Source organism: Rousettus aegyptiacus, unplaced genomic scaffold (genome assembly GCF_014176215.1).
Source record: "Rousettus aegyptiacus isolate mRouAeg1 unplaced genomic scaffold, mRouAeg1.p scaffold_m13_p_9, whole genome shotgun sequence".
Lineage (NCBI taxonomy): Eukaryota > Metazoa > Chordata > Mammalia > Chiroptera > Pteropodidae > Rousettus > Rousettus aegyptiacus.
The window spans coordinates 71,253,611-71,268,395 of NW_023416312.1; positions in this window are offsets into that span (position 1 = coordinate 71,253,611).

Below are 14,785 nucleotides of genomic sequence, written 5' to 3' on the forward strand. Positions count from 1 at the left end.
CCAAAGCCACATACATTTTCATACAAAGCCACATATATCTTACCACTCATGCCCTATAGGTCTCTTTTCAAACTTAGTGTCTTAAACCTATTCTATTGTAATGCTTATTCAACTGGCTAAAGAACATTTAGCAAGTACTGGTAAGTGACAGGGACAGCTTTAGGTGTTGGATATACATCAGAAGAGAAACAGATAAATTTATTCAATTAAGCTTAGTAGGAAAAGATATATGACAAGCAGATAAACACATCAACACATTTGTGATTCCTAACTGAGAAAAATACATTAGAGATTCAGATTTAGTGGAGTCTTATAGCTAGAAGGGATGTGATAAATTTCAAACCTTTCTTTCTATTTCATATTCTTATTTTCCAGATTAGTGTTATTTTGCTTATACTGTACATCCTGTCACCCATTCATTTAGATGGCAGCTCATCATATCAAATACAATGTCTCATAACAAGTATTAATTGAAAAAGAAATCCAGGATCTATATTAGTTTCTAGGATAAAATGGTAAAAAAATAATTGACATTAAAAACAACGAATGCAATATATGCCATCATAAAACTTATCCTAGAGAGTTTGAATCTTAACAAAGGTTTTTCTGTTTTCATTAGACTTCTCAGAAAACCAGCTTTAAGAAAAACTTCTATTACCATTTTTGAATTATTTTCTTATGTCTATTACATATTTACTATTTTCATTTTCCAGTTCTTTGAGTTGACTCTGTTGTACATTTTTCACCTTCTTATTTAATATGATAATATTATTTTTATCCTTAAAGTCCTAAATTAGAAAAGAAGATTTTAATAATATAAATTTTAGGTAAAGACCAGACAAGATGACATAGATGGTAGAGGCTTTGTACCTCTCCTCTTTTGACCACACCAGAGTTGTGACAGAAACACAGAGCAAACAGAAAGCAGAGTCACCTGGGGTCTAGATGAACAGAAGCCCTAAAACTAGGGAGAGAAATAAGAAATCGCCATGTAGCCGTAGGAGGTAGGAGGGGGCGGAGATGTGAGGCTGTCTGATCCTGAGAAGCTGAGTGAGACAGAGGCTATAGCAGCTGAAGCCATCAGGTGTAGATGTTACTATTAAAGGGGACAAGATCGGACTTTCAAGGTGAAAGACTCGCTCGCTCTGAGCACCAGCACTGGGCCGGCTTCTTGGGGAGCACCAGGGACTTACAGGGGACACTGAGTTGTTGGAGTGAGGGCCAGAGGTGAAGCTTTTCCCTGGACAGAAGTACTAGTGGTTACGATTGTTACTCTGTTGACCCCTCCCCACTCCCAGCAGGCACAACATAACTGAGATGTCATCAAGTTGGATGATGAAACACCCAGAAGATTCCCTAGCACTCCACCTCACCCAAACTGCTGCCCTACCCAAGCCACACCTGTTGGTGTTCTTGATGTGTCCTGTGCCCCTTGCTAAGCAGCTCTAAGCCCTGCACTAGTGGAAGTTGGCCTTGGTTTCTGGCCTGGCATCATGAGGCAACTATAAGAATAGCATCACGGGTTGCTTGTTGAATCGCATCAGGTTGCCCTGGAAGGGCTCAGGCTGGGGCTAAACTTTGCCTGCAGTTGGACCTCCTCAGAACTGTGCCGCTGGACACCTACTACACGCTAATAAGACTGAGATTTAGGAGCTCTGTTTAGTACATAGGAACAGACACAGAAAGGCAGCCAAAATGGAGAGAAAAAGAAAGAGGTTTCATATGAAGGAACAGAACAGAGATCCAGGAAAAATGGAGTAAAACAATCTCACAGATGCCGAGTTCAAAATATTGATTATAAGTATACTAAATGAACTTAGGGGGAGAGTAGATGAACTCAGTGAGAACTTCAATAAAGAGGTAAAAAACATAAAAATTGAGATGAAATTATAAAAGGGAGCCAGTCAGAATTGAAGAACACATTATCTGAGATGAAGAGTATATAAGAGGGAATCAACAGAGTGAAGGAAGTGAAGGATCAAATCATTGATATAGAGTATGAAGTAGCAGAGGACACCCAATCAAAACAGAAACAAAAAATATCCAAAATAATTAAGATAATATACGCAGCCTATGAGATAACATCAAACAACCACATTTGCACTGTAGGTGTGCCAGAAGGAGAAAAAGAGCAAGAAGCTAAAAACCTACTTGAGGAAATAATGATGGAAAACTTCCCTAATCTGACGAAGGAAGTAGACAAACAACCAAAGGAAACTCAGAGTTCCAAAAAAGATGAACCCAAACAGTCCCTACACCAAGACACATCATAATTAAAATGCAAAAGGTTAAAAACAAAGAAAGAATCTTAAAAGCAGCAGGAGAAAAGCAGTTATTACCTACAAGGGAGTTCACATAAGACTGGCAGCTGATTTCTCAAGAGAAACTTTGCAGGACAGAAGGGTTTAGCACAAAATATTCAAAGTGATTAAAACCCAGAGTCTGCAACCAAGATTACTTCATCTGGAAAAGCAATCATTTAGAATCAAAAGTCAGATAAAGAGCTTTTCAGACTAAAAAACAAGCTAAATGAGTTCATCACAAGCAAGGTGGTATTATAGGAAATGTTGTAGGGACTTCTTAAGTAGAAGAAAAAATACTTATCAAAAACAATAAGGAATGGTAATAATTACATATCTATCAACAAGTACCTCAAATGAACAAGAATTAAGTGCTCCGATAAAAAGACAGGGTAGTTGAATGGATAAGAAAACAAGACCCTTACCTATGCAGCCTGCAAGAAACTCACTTCAGATTAAAAGACACATACAGACTAAAAGGAAGGGGATGGAAAAAGATATTCCATGATGGATCTAGAGAGTATTGTGCTGAATGGAGTAAGTCAGGTCGAGAAAGCCAAATACCACATGATTTCACCTACATGTGGAATCTAAAGAACAAAATAAACAATAACAAAAATGGATACTAATTCATAGATACAGAGAATAATTTATGGGCTACTAAATGGGAAGGGTGTTGGGAGTTCAGTGATAAAGGGCAAAAGGATTAATAAGCACAAATGGATAGCTACAAAATATTTATGGAGATATAAAGTATAGCATAAATAATATAACCATTAATATTGTAATAAATATGTAAAGGGTTTGGGGGTACTAGATTTATTTGGATGATCACTGTTTGAGTTATGTAAATCTTTAATCATTATACTGAACCACTGAAATGAATATATTATTGTATGCCAATATAATTGAAAGAAATTCATTGAATTATACACAGTAAATAAAAGCAACTAATTGTCTATTATATTTCAATAAAACTGTAATAAACAAACAAACAAATAAATAAAGTGAAACACATATACCCAGCGATTCCACTATAATGTATCTATTTAAGAAAGGTAAAAGCATTTATTTCAATAAAAACATTTCCAAAAGAAAAATCCATATATTCATTTTATTTTACGAGCCATTTTAGCTTTGGTCCCAAACTGAAATGTATCATTTTTATTATTGTTCAGTAACAAATGTTTCTTTATTTTTATTGACTTCTTTGAACCATAAAATACATAGAATTTGTTTTCCATCTTCTAAATGAATGGGTTTTTCTTTTTAATTAATTTCTAATTTTATCACACATTCATTAGCAAAAATAGGCTATATATCTTTTTTTAGACTTGCTTTCTGATCTACATATGGTCAATGTCTGTGTTACATAAATGTGTATTATCTAAATGATGAGTGCAGATAAATCTTCTCCAGATAAAGAATGTTAATTGGATTTTTCATATCTTTCATATTCTTATTTGTGTTTTGCTTATGTAAAGTATCAATTTCTGGGGGAAAATCTGTGCTAAAATCTCCTGGTGTAATAACACATTTGTTTATTTTCCTTCGTAGTTCTCTCCATTTTCCCTCTATATTAAGTCTAAAAAACTAAAGCAGCCTGTTACATTCTTGTATCTTGCCTTTTCTTATATAACTTTTAATATCCTAAAATGCAAATTTGAGCACATTGTTCTTTTGCATGGAAATCATTATTGAAGCATTTGTTAATGTATCAGTTTTGAAAATTTCTCCATGATTTCTATGTTTGAAATCTGCCCCATACCTTCACTCTTATTTTATCAATTCTTCATAAAGAAAGTTCTGCATAAATTTTTTTTGCAATTATTTTTTTAAATTTATTTATTTAAATTAGTTTCAAGTATACAGTACCTAGGTTAGACATCTATATAGTTCATAAAACAAATCCCTCAATTACTCCCACCCTCACCCAGCCCTCCATGTAGCATCATATTAATGCTAACTGCATTCCCTCTGCTGTGCTCCCCATTCCCATGCCCACCTATCAATAACTAATTTGTATTTCTTTAACCCTTCACCCCACTCTCTCAGCCCAAAACACCCTCCCCTCTGTCTTTCACCAAATTTTCCACTATCTTTGGGAGTCTGTTTTTGATTAGTTTTTTCTTTCTGTTCCTTAAATACCACATATAAGTGAAATCGTATGGTATTTATCTTCCTCTTTCTGACTTATTTCACTCAGCATAATAACCTCTAGGTCTATCCATGTCATTGCAAATGGTAGGATTTCATTTTTTTTACATGGCTGAGTAATATACCATTTTATATATGAACCATAATTTCTTTATCCAATTGTCTGTTGATGGACATTTAGGTTGCTTCCATATCTAAACTATTGCAAATTGTGCTGCCATGAATATTGGAGTGAACATATCTTTATAAATTATTGTTTTGGTTTTCTTTGGATAAATAATTGGAAGTGCAAATGCTGAGTCAAAAGGTATCTCAATTTTTAAATTTTTTGAGAAACCTCCAGACGGTTTACCATAGTGGCTGTACCAATTTGCAATCCCACCAACAATATATGAAGGTTCCCTTTTATCTGCATCTTTGCCAACACTTGCTGTTTTTTGATTTATTGATGATAGCTATTCTGACAGGTGTGAGGTGATACTGCATTGTGGTTTTAATTTGCATTTCTCCAATATTTAGCGACCTTGAGCATCTTTTCATATGTCTGTTAGCCATCTTTATTTCTTCTTTGGAGGAGTATCTGTTCAGTTCTTCTGCCCATTTTTTAATTGGACTGCTTGGTTTTATTTATTGTTCAGTTGTATAAGTTCTTTATAAATTTTGGATATTAACCCCTTCTCAGATGTATCATTAGTGAATATCTTCACCCATACATCTATTGTCTTCTTGTTTTGTTGATGGTTTCCTTTTGTACAAAAATTTAGATTGATGTAGTCCTATTAGTTTATTTTTTTCTTTTGTTTCCCTTGCCCGAAGAGATATATCTGAAAAGAAATTCTTGTTAGTAATATTAGTTTACTGCCTATGTTTTTTTTCTAAAAGCTTCATGGTTTCAGGTCTTACATTTAAGTCTTTAATCCATTTTGAGTCTATTATTGCATATGGTGTAAGAAGATGGTCCAGCTTTTTTTTACATGTATCTGCCCACTTTTCCCAACACCATTTATTGAAGAGACTGCCTTTATCTCATTGTATATTCCTACCTACTTCGTCCTATATTAAGTAAGCACATAGGCATGGATTCATTTCTGGGCTCTCTATTCTGTTCCATTGATCAACGTATCAGTTTTTATCTCAGTATCATGCTGTTTTGATTACCGTATACTTGTTGTATAGTTTGATATCAGGTAGAGTGATAACTTCAACTTTGTTCTTCTTTATCAAGATTGCCGTGGCTATTCAAGGTTTTTTATGGCTCCATATAAATTTTAGGTTTGTTTATTCTAGTGCTCTGAAAAATGCCATTGGTATTTTGATAGGGATTGCATTGAATCTATAGATTGCTTTGGGTAGTATGGCCATTTTAACAATGTTGATTCTTCCTATCCATGAACAGGGTATATGCTTCCATTTATTTCTATCTTCTTCAATTTCTTTTTTCAATGACTAATAAGTTTCTGAAAACAGGTCTTCTACCTTCTTGGTTAATTTGATTCCCAGATATTTTATAGTTCACAACAAATTGTAAATGGGATTGTTTTCTTAGTTTCTCTTTCTGAAAGTTCATCATTGGTGTATAAAAATGCCGCTGACTTCTGAATATTATTTTGTAGCCTGCTAACTTACTGAATTCATTGATCGGTTCTAACAGTTTTGTAGTGGAATCTTTAGGTTTCTATATATATGTATCAAGTTATTGGAAAATAATGAGAGTTTCACTTTTTCAATTCAGATGCCTTTTATTTCTCTTTCGTGTCTAATCGTTGTAGCTAAGACTTCCAATACAATGTTGAAGAGGAGTGGTGAAAGTGAGCATTATTTTTTGTTCCTGACCTTGAGGAAAATGCTTTTAGCCTTTCTCCATTGAGTATGATGTTAGCTGTAGGTTTGTCATAGATGGCCTTTATTATATTGAGGTATGTTTCCTCTATTCTCACTTTTCTGAGAGCTTTTATTAAAAATGGATGCTGGATTTTGTCGGATGCTTTTTCTGTATCTATCGATATGATTATATGGTTTTCATCTTTTGATTTGTTAATGTGGTGTATTACATTAATTTTACCAAGCTTGCATCCCAGGAATAAATCCAACTTGATCATGGTGTATGATATTTTTAATATCTTGCTGAATTCAGTTTGTTAATATTTGTTGGCAATTTTTGCATCCATGTTCATAAGATATGTCGGCCTATAGTTTCCTCTTTTTTTGTAATGTCTTTGCCTGGTTTTGGAATCAAGGAGATGGTGGCCTCATAAAAGGAGTTAGGGAGACTTCCCACTTCTTGAATGTTTTGGAATAGTTTGAGAAGAATAGGTGCTAATTCTTCTTTGAATGCTTGGTAAAATTCACCTGTGAAGCCATCTGGTCCAGGACTTTTGCTTTTGGGGAGGTTTTTGATTACGGATTCGATTTCATTGATGATAATTGATTGGTTTAGATTTTCTGTTTCTTCTTGACTCGGTCTTGGGAAATTGTATGTTTACTAGGAATGTGTCCATTTTTTCCAGATTGTCCAATTTGTTGACATATAATTGTTCGTAGTATTTTCTTATGGTCCATTTTATTTCTGTAGAGTCCATGCTTATTTTTCCTCTTTCATTTCTGATTTTAATAATTTGAGTCCTCACTGTTTTTTCCTTGATGAGTCTGGCTAAGGTTCTATCAGCTTTGTTTATCCTTTCAAAGAACTATCTCTTGGTTTTATTAATCTTTTGGATTGTTTTTCTAGACTCTATTTCATTTATTTCCACCGTGATCTATTCACTTTGGGCTTTGTTTGCTGGGGTTTTTTTTTCTAGTTCTTTTAAGTATTATGTTAGATTGTATATTTGATCGTTTTCTTGTTTCTTGAGGTAGGCCTGTATTGCTATGAATTTCCCTCTTGGGATTGCTTTCACTGTGTCCCATAAATTTTGATTCGTTGTGTTTTCATTTTCATTTCTCTCTAGGTATCGTTTGATTTCTTCCTTGATCTCATTAAAAGCCCATTCATTGTTTAGTAGCATGTTCTTTAGCCTCCATGTGCTTGTGCATTTTCTCTTTTTTCCTTGTAGTTGATATCTAGTTTCATACCATTGTGATTCAAGAAGATGATTGATATGATTTCAATCTTCTTAGATTTATTGAGACTTGATTTGTGTCCTAACATGTGGTCTATCCTTGAAAATGTTCCATGTGTACTTGAGAAAAATGTATATTTTGTTGCTTTGGGGTAAAATGCTCTGAAAAATCTATTAAGCCCATCTGTTCTAGTGTATCTTTTAGGCCTATTGTTTTCTTGTTGATTCTTTGCCTGGAAGATCTGTCCTCTGATGTCAGTGGGGTGTTAAAGTCTCCTACAATGAGTGTGATACTATTTATCTCTCTTTTTATGTCATTCGATAACTGTTTTATGTATGCATGTGCTCCTATGTTGGGTGCATATATATTTCCTATGGTTATGTCCTCTTGATTTATTGATCCCTTTATTATTTAATGTCTTTTTTCATCTCTTAATATAGCCTTTGTTTTAAAGTCTATTTTATCTGACATAAGTATTGCTATCAGGGCTTTTTATTTTTTTTCATTTCCATTTGCTTGAAATATCTTTTTCCAATCCTTTACTTTCAGTCTGTAAGTATCATTTGATCTGAAGTGGTTCTCTTGTATGTAGCATATGCATAGGTCTTGTTTTCTTTGTCCATTCAGTTACCCTATGTCTTCCGATGGGAGCACTTATTCCATTTACAGTTAAAGTAATTACTGATAGGTGCATTGTTACTGCCATTTTATTATTCATATTTGTTATTCCTATTTTTTTTACCCCTCTCTTTTTACAGATGACCTTTTAACATTTCTTGTCAAGCTGGCTTGTTGGTGATGAATTCCTTAAGCTTTTTCCTGTCTGGGAAGCTCTCTATCTCACCTTCCAATTTACTTGAAACCCTTACTGGGTGGAGTATCTGTGGTTGTAGATTCTTGTTTTTTGTAACTTTGAATATTTCTTGCCATTTCCTTCGGGCATAGTTTCCATCGAAAAGTCAGCAAGTATTCCTATGGGTGTACCCTTATAACTAACCAGCTTCCTTTCTCTTACTGCTTTTAAGATTCTCTCTTTGTCTTTGACCTTTGGCATTTTAATTATGATGTTTCTTGGTGTAGGTCTGTTTAAATTCCTTTTGTTTGGAACTCTTTGTGCTTCCTGAACTTGTAAGTCAAATTCCTTTGCCAGTTAGGGAATTTTTATGACATTGTTTCTTCTAATAGATTGTCAATTCCTTGCTGTCTCTCTTCCTTTTCAGGTACTTCTATGATTCAGATATTGTTATCCTTCGTGTTGTCCCAGAGGTCTCCTAAACTCTTCTCGTTTATTTTTTTTAATTATTTTTTTTTTCTTTTTGTTTTTCTGACTGAGCGTATTCTGCTACCTTTTCTTCCAGTTCACTGATTCAACCTTCTGCTTTGTCCAATCTACTATTGAATCCTTCTGGTGCGTTCTTCATTTCGGTTATCCTGTTTTTCATTTCTGTCTGGTTCTATTTTATGGTTTATATGTTGTTTTTTATGCTTGCTATCTCTCTTTTGAGGTTCTCATAGTGCTCATTCATTCTCCCCCTAAGTTTGTTGAGCATCCTTATAATCATTATTTTGAACTCTGTCTCTGATAGGTTGCTTGCCTCCATTTCATTTAGCTTTTTTATCTAGTTTTCACTTGTTTCATTTGCGGCATGATTTTTAGCGTTCTTTTTGATGTGTCAGGAATAATTGTTTCATCTCTCAGCCTTGGGAAGATGACCTAATGTGGAAGATGTCCTGTGTGGTCCAGTGGTACACTCTCTCTGATCCCTTGTGCCAGATTCTCTGGAAGTGACCTTTGTTTAGATTGTGTGTGATCTTCTGTTGTCTGGATTATTTTTCTTGTTGTTCTGATTGGGTGTCTGCTACTACATTCTCTAAATCACTGATTTGATCTTCTGCTTCATCTATCTCTTTATTTCCTCTAATGTACTCTTCATCTCAGATATTGTATTCATCATTTCTGACTGGTTCCCTTTTATGTTTTCTATCTCTTTGTTAAAAGTCTAACTGAGTTCATCTACTCTTCTCCTAAGTTCCTTGAGCATCCTATAACCAGTATTTCAATCTCCAATTTGTTGAGTTCTTTTTCTAGAGCTTTGCTCTGTTCTGTTCTGTTCTTTCATGTGGGACATCTTTATTTGTCTCTCCATTTTTGCTGCCTCCTTGTGTCTTTTTCTATGTTTTAGGTAGGGTTCCTAACTCTCCAAGTCTTAGTACAGTGGCTTTATGTAGTAGGTATCTTGTGGGGCCCAGTGGAACAGTCTTCCCTGGTCACCTGAACTGACTGCCCAACATATGTCTCTTGTATCTTTTGCATGTGCTCTTCTATTGTAGTTGAGCCTTGATTGATGTTTGCACATCAGTGGGAAGGATTGCCCCATAGGCTGATTGGTTGTGAAGGTTGGTTGTTGAGGGGCTAACCCTACAGAGCAGGAATCACTTTAGCAGGGTTCTGGTGCCTGACTCGTCTGCCCTTTGGTTATGTTCTCTTCAGATACAGCCCTCAGTGGTGGTCAGGTTCCATTTGAAGTCAGCTACCAGGTATGTAGTCCCAGGGGCCTCCTGTGAGGGGCCCAATCATGTGCCAAGATCAGCTGCAGCCCGTGCATTATTGCTTGGGGCAATCTGGCAAGAGTCACCAGGTAATCTGTAGATAGCTGCCTCCCATCCTGTGTTTGGAGGTAACTCGAGAAGCCAGGCCATGAATCAAGGCCAGTGGCCACTATTGACAGGCTTGGGACTATTCATCAAGAGGTATGGGACACATCAAGGCCAGATGCTATTACTTTGGGTTTGTGAGCCTTTGAGATATTTTAGAAAAGTCTGCAGCAGTAGCCAAGACAGGCCATTTATATGGAGTAAACTGCTGGAGACTGCTTGTCTGGGACTGTAAGTCGGGAGAGGCAGAGTCTCAAGGAATCACCTGGGCAGAATGACCTATGTTATCCAGGTTGATAGAGACTCAGATATGGCAGCCACTTGGAGCAGGGAGGGCTCAATCAAGGAACAATGGATATTGCTAGCACTTCTCTCAGGGAGAAAGCTGCCCTCTAACCCTCGCCCTGAAGCCTGACAACTCAGTGTTTGCTCGTATGTCTCTGGCATTCCTTGAGCAGCTGCCCCAGTGCTGGAGCTCAGATTGAGTGAGTCCATCAGTGAGTATGTCCTGGTGCAGGTCCTTTAAGAGGAAGGTCTATGAATCACACAACCCTCTGTCTCAGCCACAATCTCCCCTGGTTTTTCGCAGCCAAGTGTTGTGGGAACTTCTCTTTCTGGCACTGGAACCCTGCAATGGGGAGCCTAGTGTGGCACTGGGACCCCTTGTTCCTCACGGAGGGAGACGAATTTGCAGCTAAGATAACTCTCTGGATTCTTGACAACCACACACGGTTGTGTGACCAGGTCGTTTCATGTTTTTGCCCCTACTACCACTCTTGAGGTGACCTCTTCTGTATGTCCCAAGTTCTAGAACTTCTGTTCAGCCAGACCTCAGGAAATTACCAGTGATGAACACTCTGTAGTTTTGTTGTAGTCTTGGTCTGTTTGTGAGAGGAGGGGTTCACAGCATCTAGCTTCTATGTTATTTTCTGCTTGCTTTTTTCTTTTTACTCTTTCTAGTTTTTTAAAAATAATTTATTAAGTTTATTGGGGTAGCATTAGTTAATAAAACTATATAATTTTGGGATATATATTATAATTTGACATCTGTATATTCTATTGTGTGTTTACCACCCAAAGTCCAGTTTCCTTCAGATACCATATATTTGATCACCTTTACCTATTTCAACCTCCCCCTAAATTTTATATTTGACCCCCTTTACCCTGTCTACTTCTTTCCTCCTCCCCCACACCCTACTCTCTGGTAACCATAGTCCATTGCCCATGTCCACGAGCCTCTGTATGTTTGCCCTGTTCATTTGTTGTTTTTATATTTATATCCCACATATAAGTGATATGTGATTTTCAACTTTTTCAGTCTGGCTTATTTCACTTAGCATGATTATCTCAAGGTCCATCCACGTTGTAGCAAATGGTAGTATTTCATCTCTTCTTGTGGCTGAGTAATACTCCATTGTATATATGCACCACGCTTCTTAACCAGTCATCTATTGTAGGACAATTCAATTGTTTCCATATCCTGGGCACCGTGAATGATGCTGCTATGAATATCGGTGGGCAAATATCTTTTTGAATATGGGTTTTCAAGTCTTTGAGGTAAATACCCAGTAGAGGGATTGCTGGATCATATGGTAGATCAATTCATAGTTTTTTGAGGAACCTCCATACTGTTTTCCATAGTGGTAGTACCAATTTTCAGTCCCACCAGCAGTGTATGAGGGTTCTTTTTCTCTGCATCCTCTCCAACATTTGTTATTACTTGTCCTGTTGATTATAGCTATTCTAATAAGTGTGAGATGGTATCTCCTTGTGGTTTTGATTTGGATTTTCTTAATAGCTAGTGATGTTGAGTATCTTTTCAAATATTTGTTGGCCATTTGTATGTCCTGTAGAAAGAAGTGTCTGTTCATGTCCTCTGCTCATGTTGTGATTGGATCGTTTATTTATTTATTTTTTTGTAGTTATTGAGTTGTATGAGTTCTTTGTATATTTTGGATATCAGGCCGTTATTGGAGGTGTTGCTTACAAATATATTTTCCCATTTGGTTGGTTGTCTCTTTACCTGGTTGATGGTTTCTTTAGCTGAGCAGAAGCTCTTTAGTTTTATATAGTCCCACTCATTTACTTTAGCTTTTACTTCTCCTGCTTTTGAGGTCAAATTCACAAAATCCTTTTTAAGTATAAGGTCCTTGAATTTAGTTCCTATGTTTTTTTCTATGCATTTTATTGTTTCAGATTTTATATTCAGTTCTTTAATCCACTTTGTGTTAATTTGGGTGTGTAGTGATAGACAACATTCTAGTTTCATTCTTTTGCAGGTGGCTTTCCAGGTTTTCTAGCACTATTTATTGAAGAGGCTTTCCTTTCTCCACTGTATGTTTTTGGCTTTAAAAAAAATTATTTGCCCACATATATGTGGGTTTACTTCTGGGCTCTTGATTCTGTTCCACTGGTTAGTGTGTCTGTTTTGCTGCCAATACCATGCTGTTATGATTTCTGTCATTCAGTAGTATAATATGAAGTCGGGCATAGTGATGCTTACCACTTCATTTTTTTTTTCCTCAGGATGGCTTTGGCATTTAGGAGTCTCTTCTGCTTCCATACAAATATGATGATTTTTTGTTCTCTTTCTTTAAAAAATTCCAATAGGATTTTGTTGGGGATTGCGTTAAATCTGTATAATGTTTTATGTAATATGGTCATTTTAACTATGTTGATATGTCAAATCCAAGAACATGGAATATCTTTCCATTCCTTTGTATATTCTTTGATTTCTTTTAATAGAGTCTTGTAGTTTTCATTATATAGGTCTTCCACATATTTCATTAAATTTATTCATAGGTATTTTTAAAATTTTATTTTATATTATTTTATTATTTCATTTTATTTCACTTTACTGTGTTCACTTATTGTTTCTAGTAGTGTTTTTGTGGAGTCTTCAGGGTTTTCTATATAGAGAATCATGTCATCCACAAATAGTGACAGTTTGACTTCTTAGTTTCCTATTTGGATGTCTTTTATATCTTTCTCTTGTCTGATAGCACTGGCTAGGACCTCCAATGTTATATTGAATAACAGTGGCTATAGGGGACAGCCTAGCCTTTTTCTTGATCTTAGAGGGAAGGTTTTTAGTTTTTCATCATTAAGTATAATGTTGGCTGAGGATTTGTCATAGATGACCTTTATTATGTTAAGGTGTATTCCTTCTATACTAATTTTGTTAAGTGTTTTTATCATAAGTGGATACTGTACCCTGTCGAAGGTTTTTTCTGTATTTATTGATATGATCATATGATTCTTATTTTTTAATTTGTTTATGTGGTGTATCACATTTATTGATTTGAGTGTGCTGAACCATCCCCGTACCCTTGGGATGAAGTCCACTTGTTCGTGGCTTATTATTTTAAAAAATATCTTGCTGTATTCAGTTCTCTAGTATCTTATTCATGAGCTTTGCATCTATGTTCATGAGAGATATTGGTCTGTAGTTTTCTTTTTTGTGTGTTATCTTTACCAGGTTTTGGTATCAGGAAGATATTGGCTTCATAAAATGAGTTGGGAAATATTGCCTCCTCTTCAATATTTTGGAAAAGTTTGAGGAGAATAGATTTTAAATCTTCTTTGAATATTTGGTAGAATTCACTGGTGAAACCACATGGTCCTGGACTTTTACTTTTTGGTAGGTTTTTGATGATTGTTTCAATTTCCATACTGTTGATCGGTCTATTTAGATTTTCCAGTTCTACATGATTCAGTCTAGGAAGGTTGTAGTGTTCTAAGTACTGGCCAATTTCTTCTAGATTATTAAGTTTAGTGTTATATACTTTTTCATAGTATTCTTGTATGATCCTTTGTATTTCTGCGAAGTCAGTCGTAATTTCCTCTCTTTCATCCCTGATTTTGTTTATTTGTATCTTTACTCTCTTTTCTTTAGTGAGTCTAGCTAGGTGTTTTTCAAGCTTATTAACCTTCTCAAAAAAACCAGCTCTTTGTTGTGCTTATTTTTTCTATTGCTTTTTTTTGTTTGTTTTCAATTTCATATATTTCTGCTCTAATTTTTATGGTTTCTTTCATTCTGCTGAATTTAGGCTTCATTTTTTTCTTCCTTTTCTAGTTTATTATGGTGATGTGTTAGGTTGTTCATTTGGCTCATTCTTCTCTTTGGAGATAGGGCTGTAATGATATAAACTTCGATCGTTTGACCACTTTTGTCGTGTCCCAAAAGTTTCGACTTGTTGTACTATAATGATCATTTTTTTCTATGAATCTCTTGATGTCTCTTTTTATTTCTTTTGTGACCCAGTTATTCTTCAGTAGCATGTTGTTTAATCTCCATCCATTTGTGGTTGTTCCTGATTTCATTTTGCAGTTCATCGCTAGTTTCAAAACGTTATGATCAGAGAATATGGTTGGTCTGATTTCATTTTTCTTATACTTGTTGAGGCTATCTCTGTGTCCAAGTATGTGGTCAATCCTTGAGAATGTTCCATGTGCATTACGGAAGAAGGGATAGGCACCTGTTTTGCAATGGAGGGCTCTGTAAATGTCAATTATGACCAGTTGGTATAATTTGTCATTTAAGAATGTGATTTTATTATTTATTTTCTGTTTGGATGATCTGTCTATATCCAACATTGGGGTATTTAGGTCCC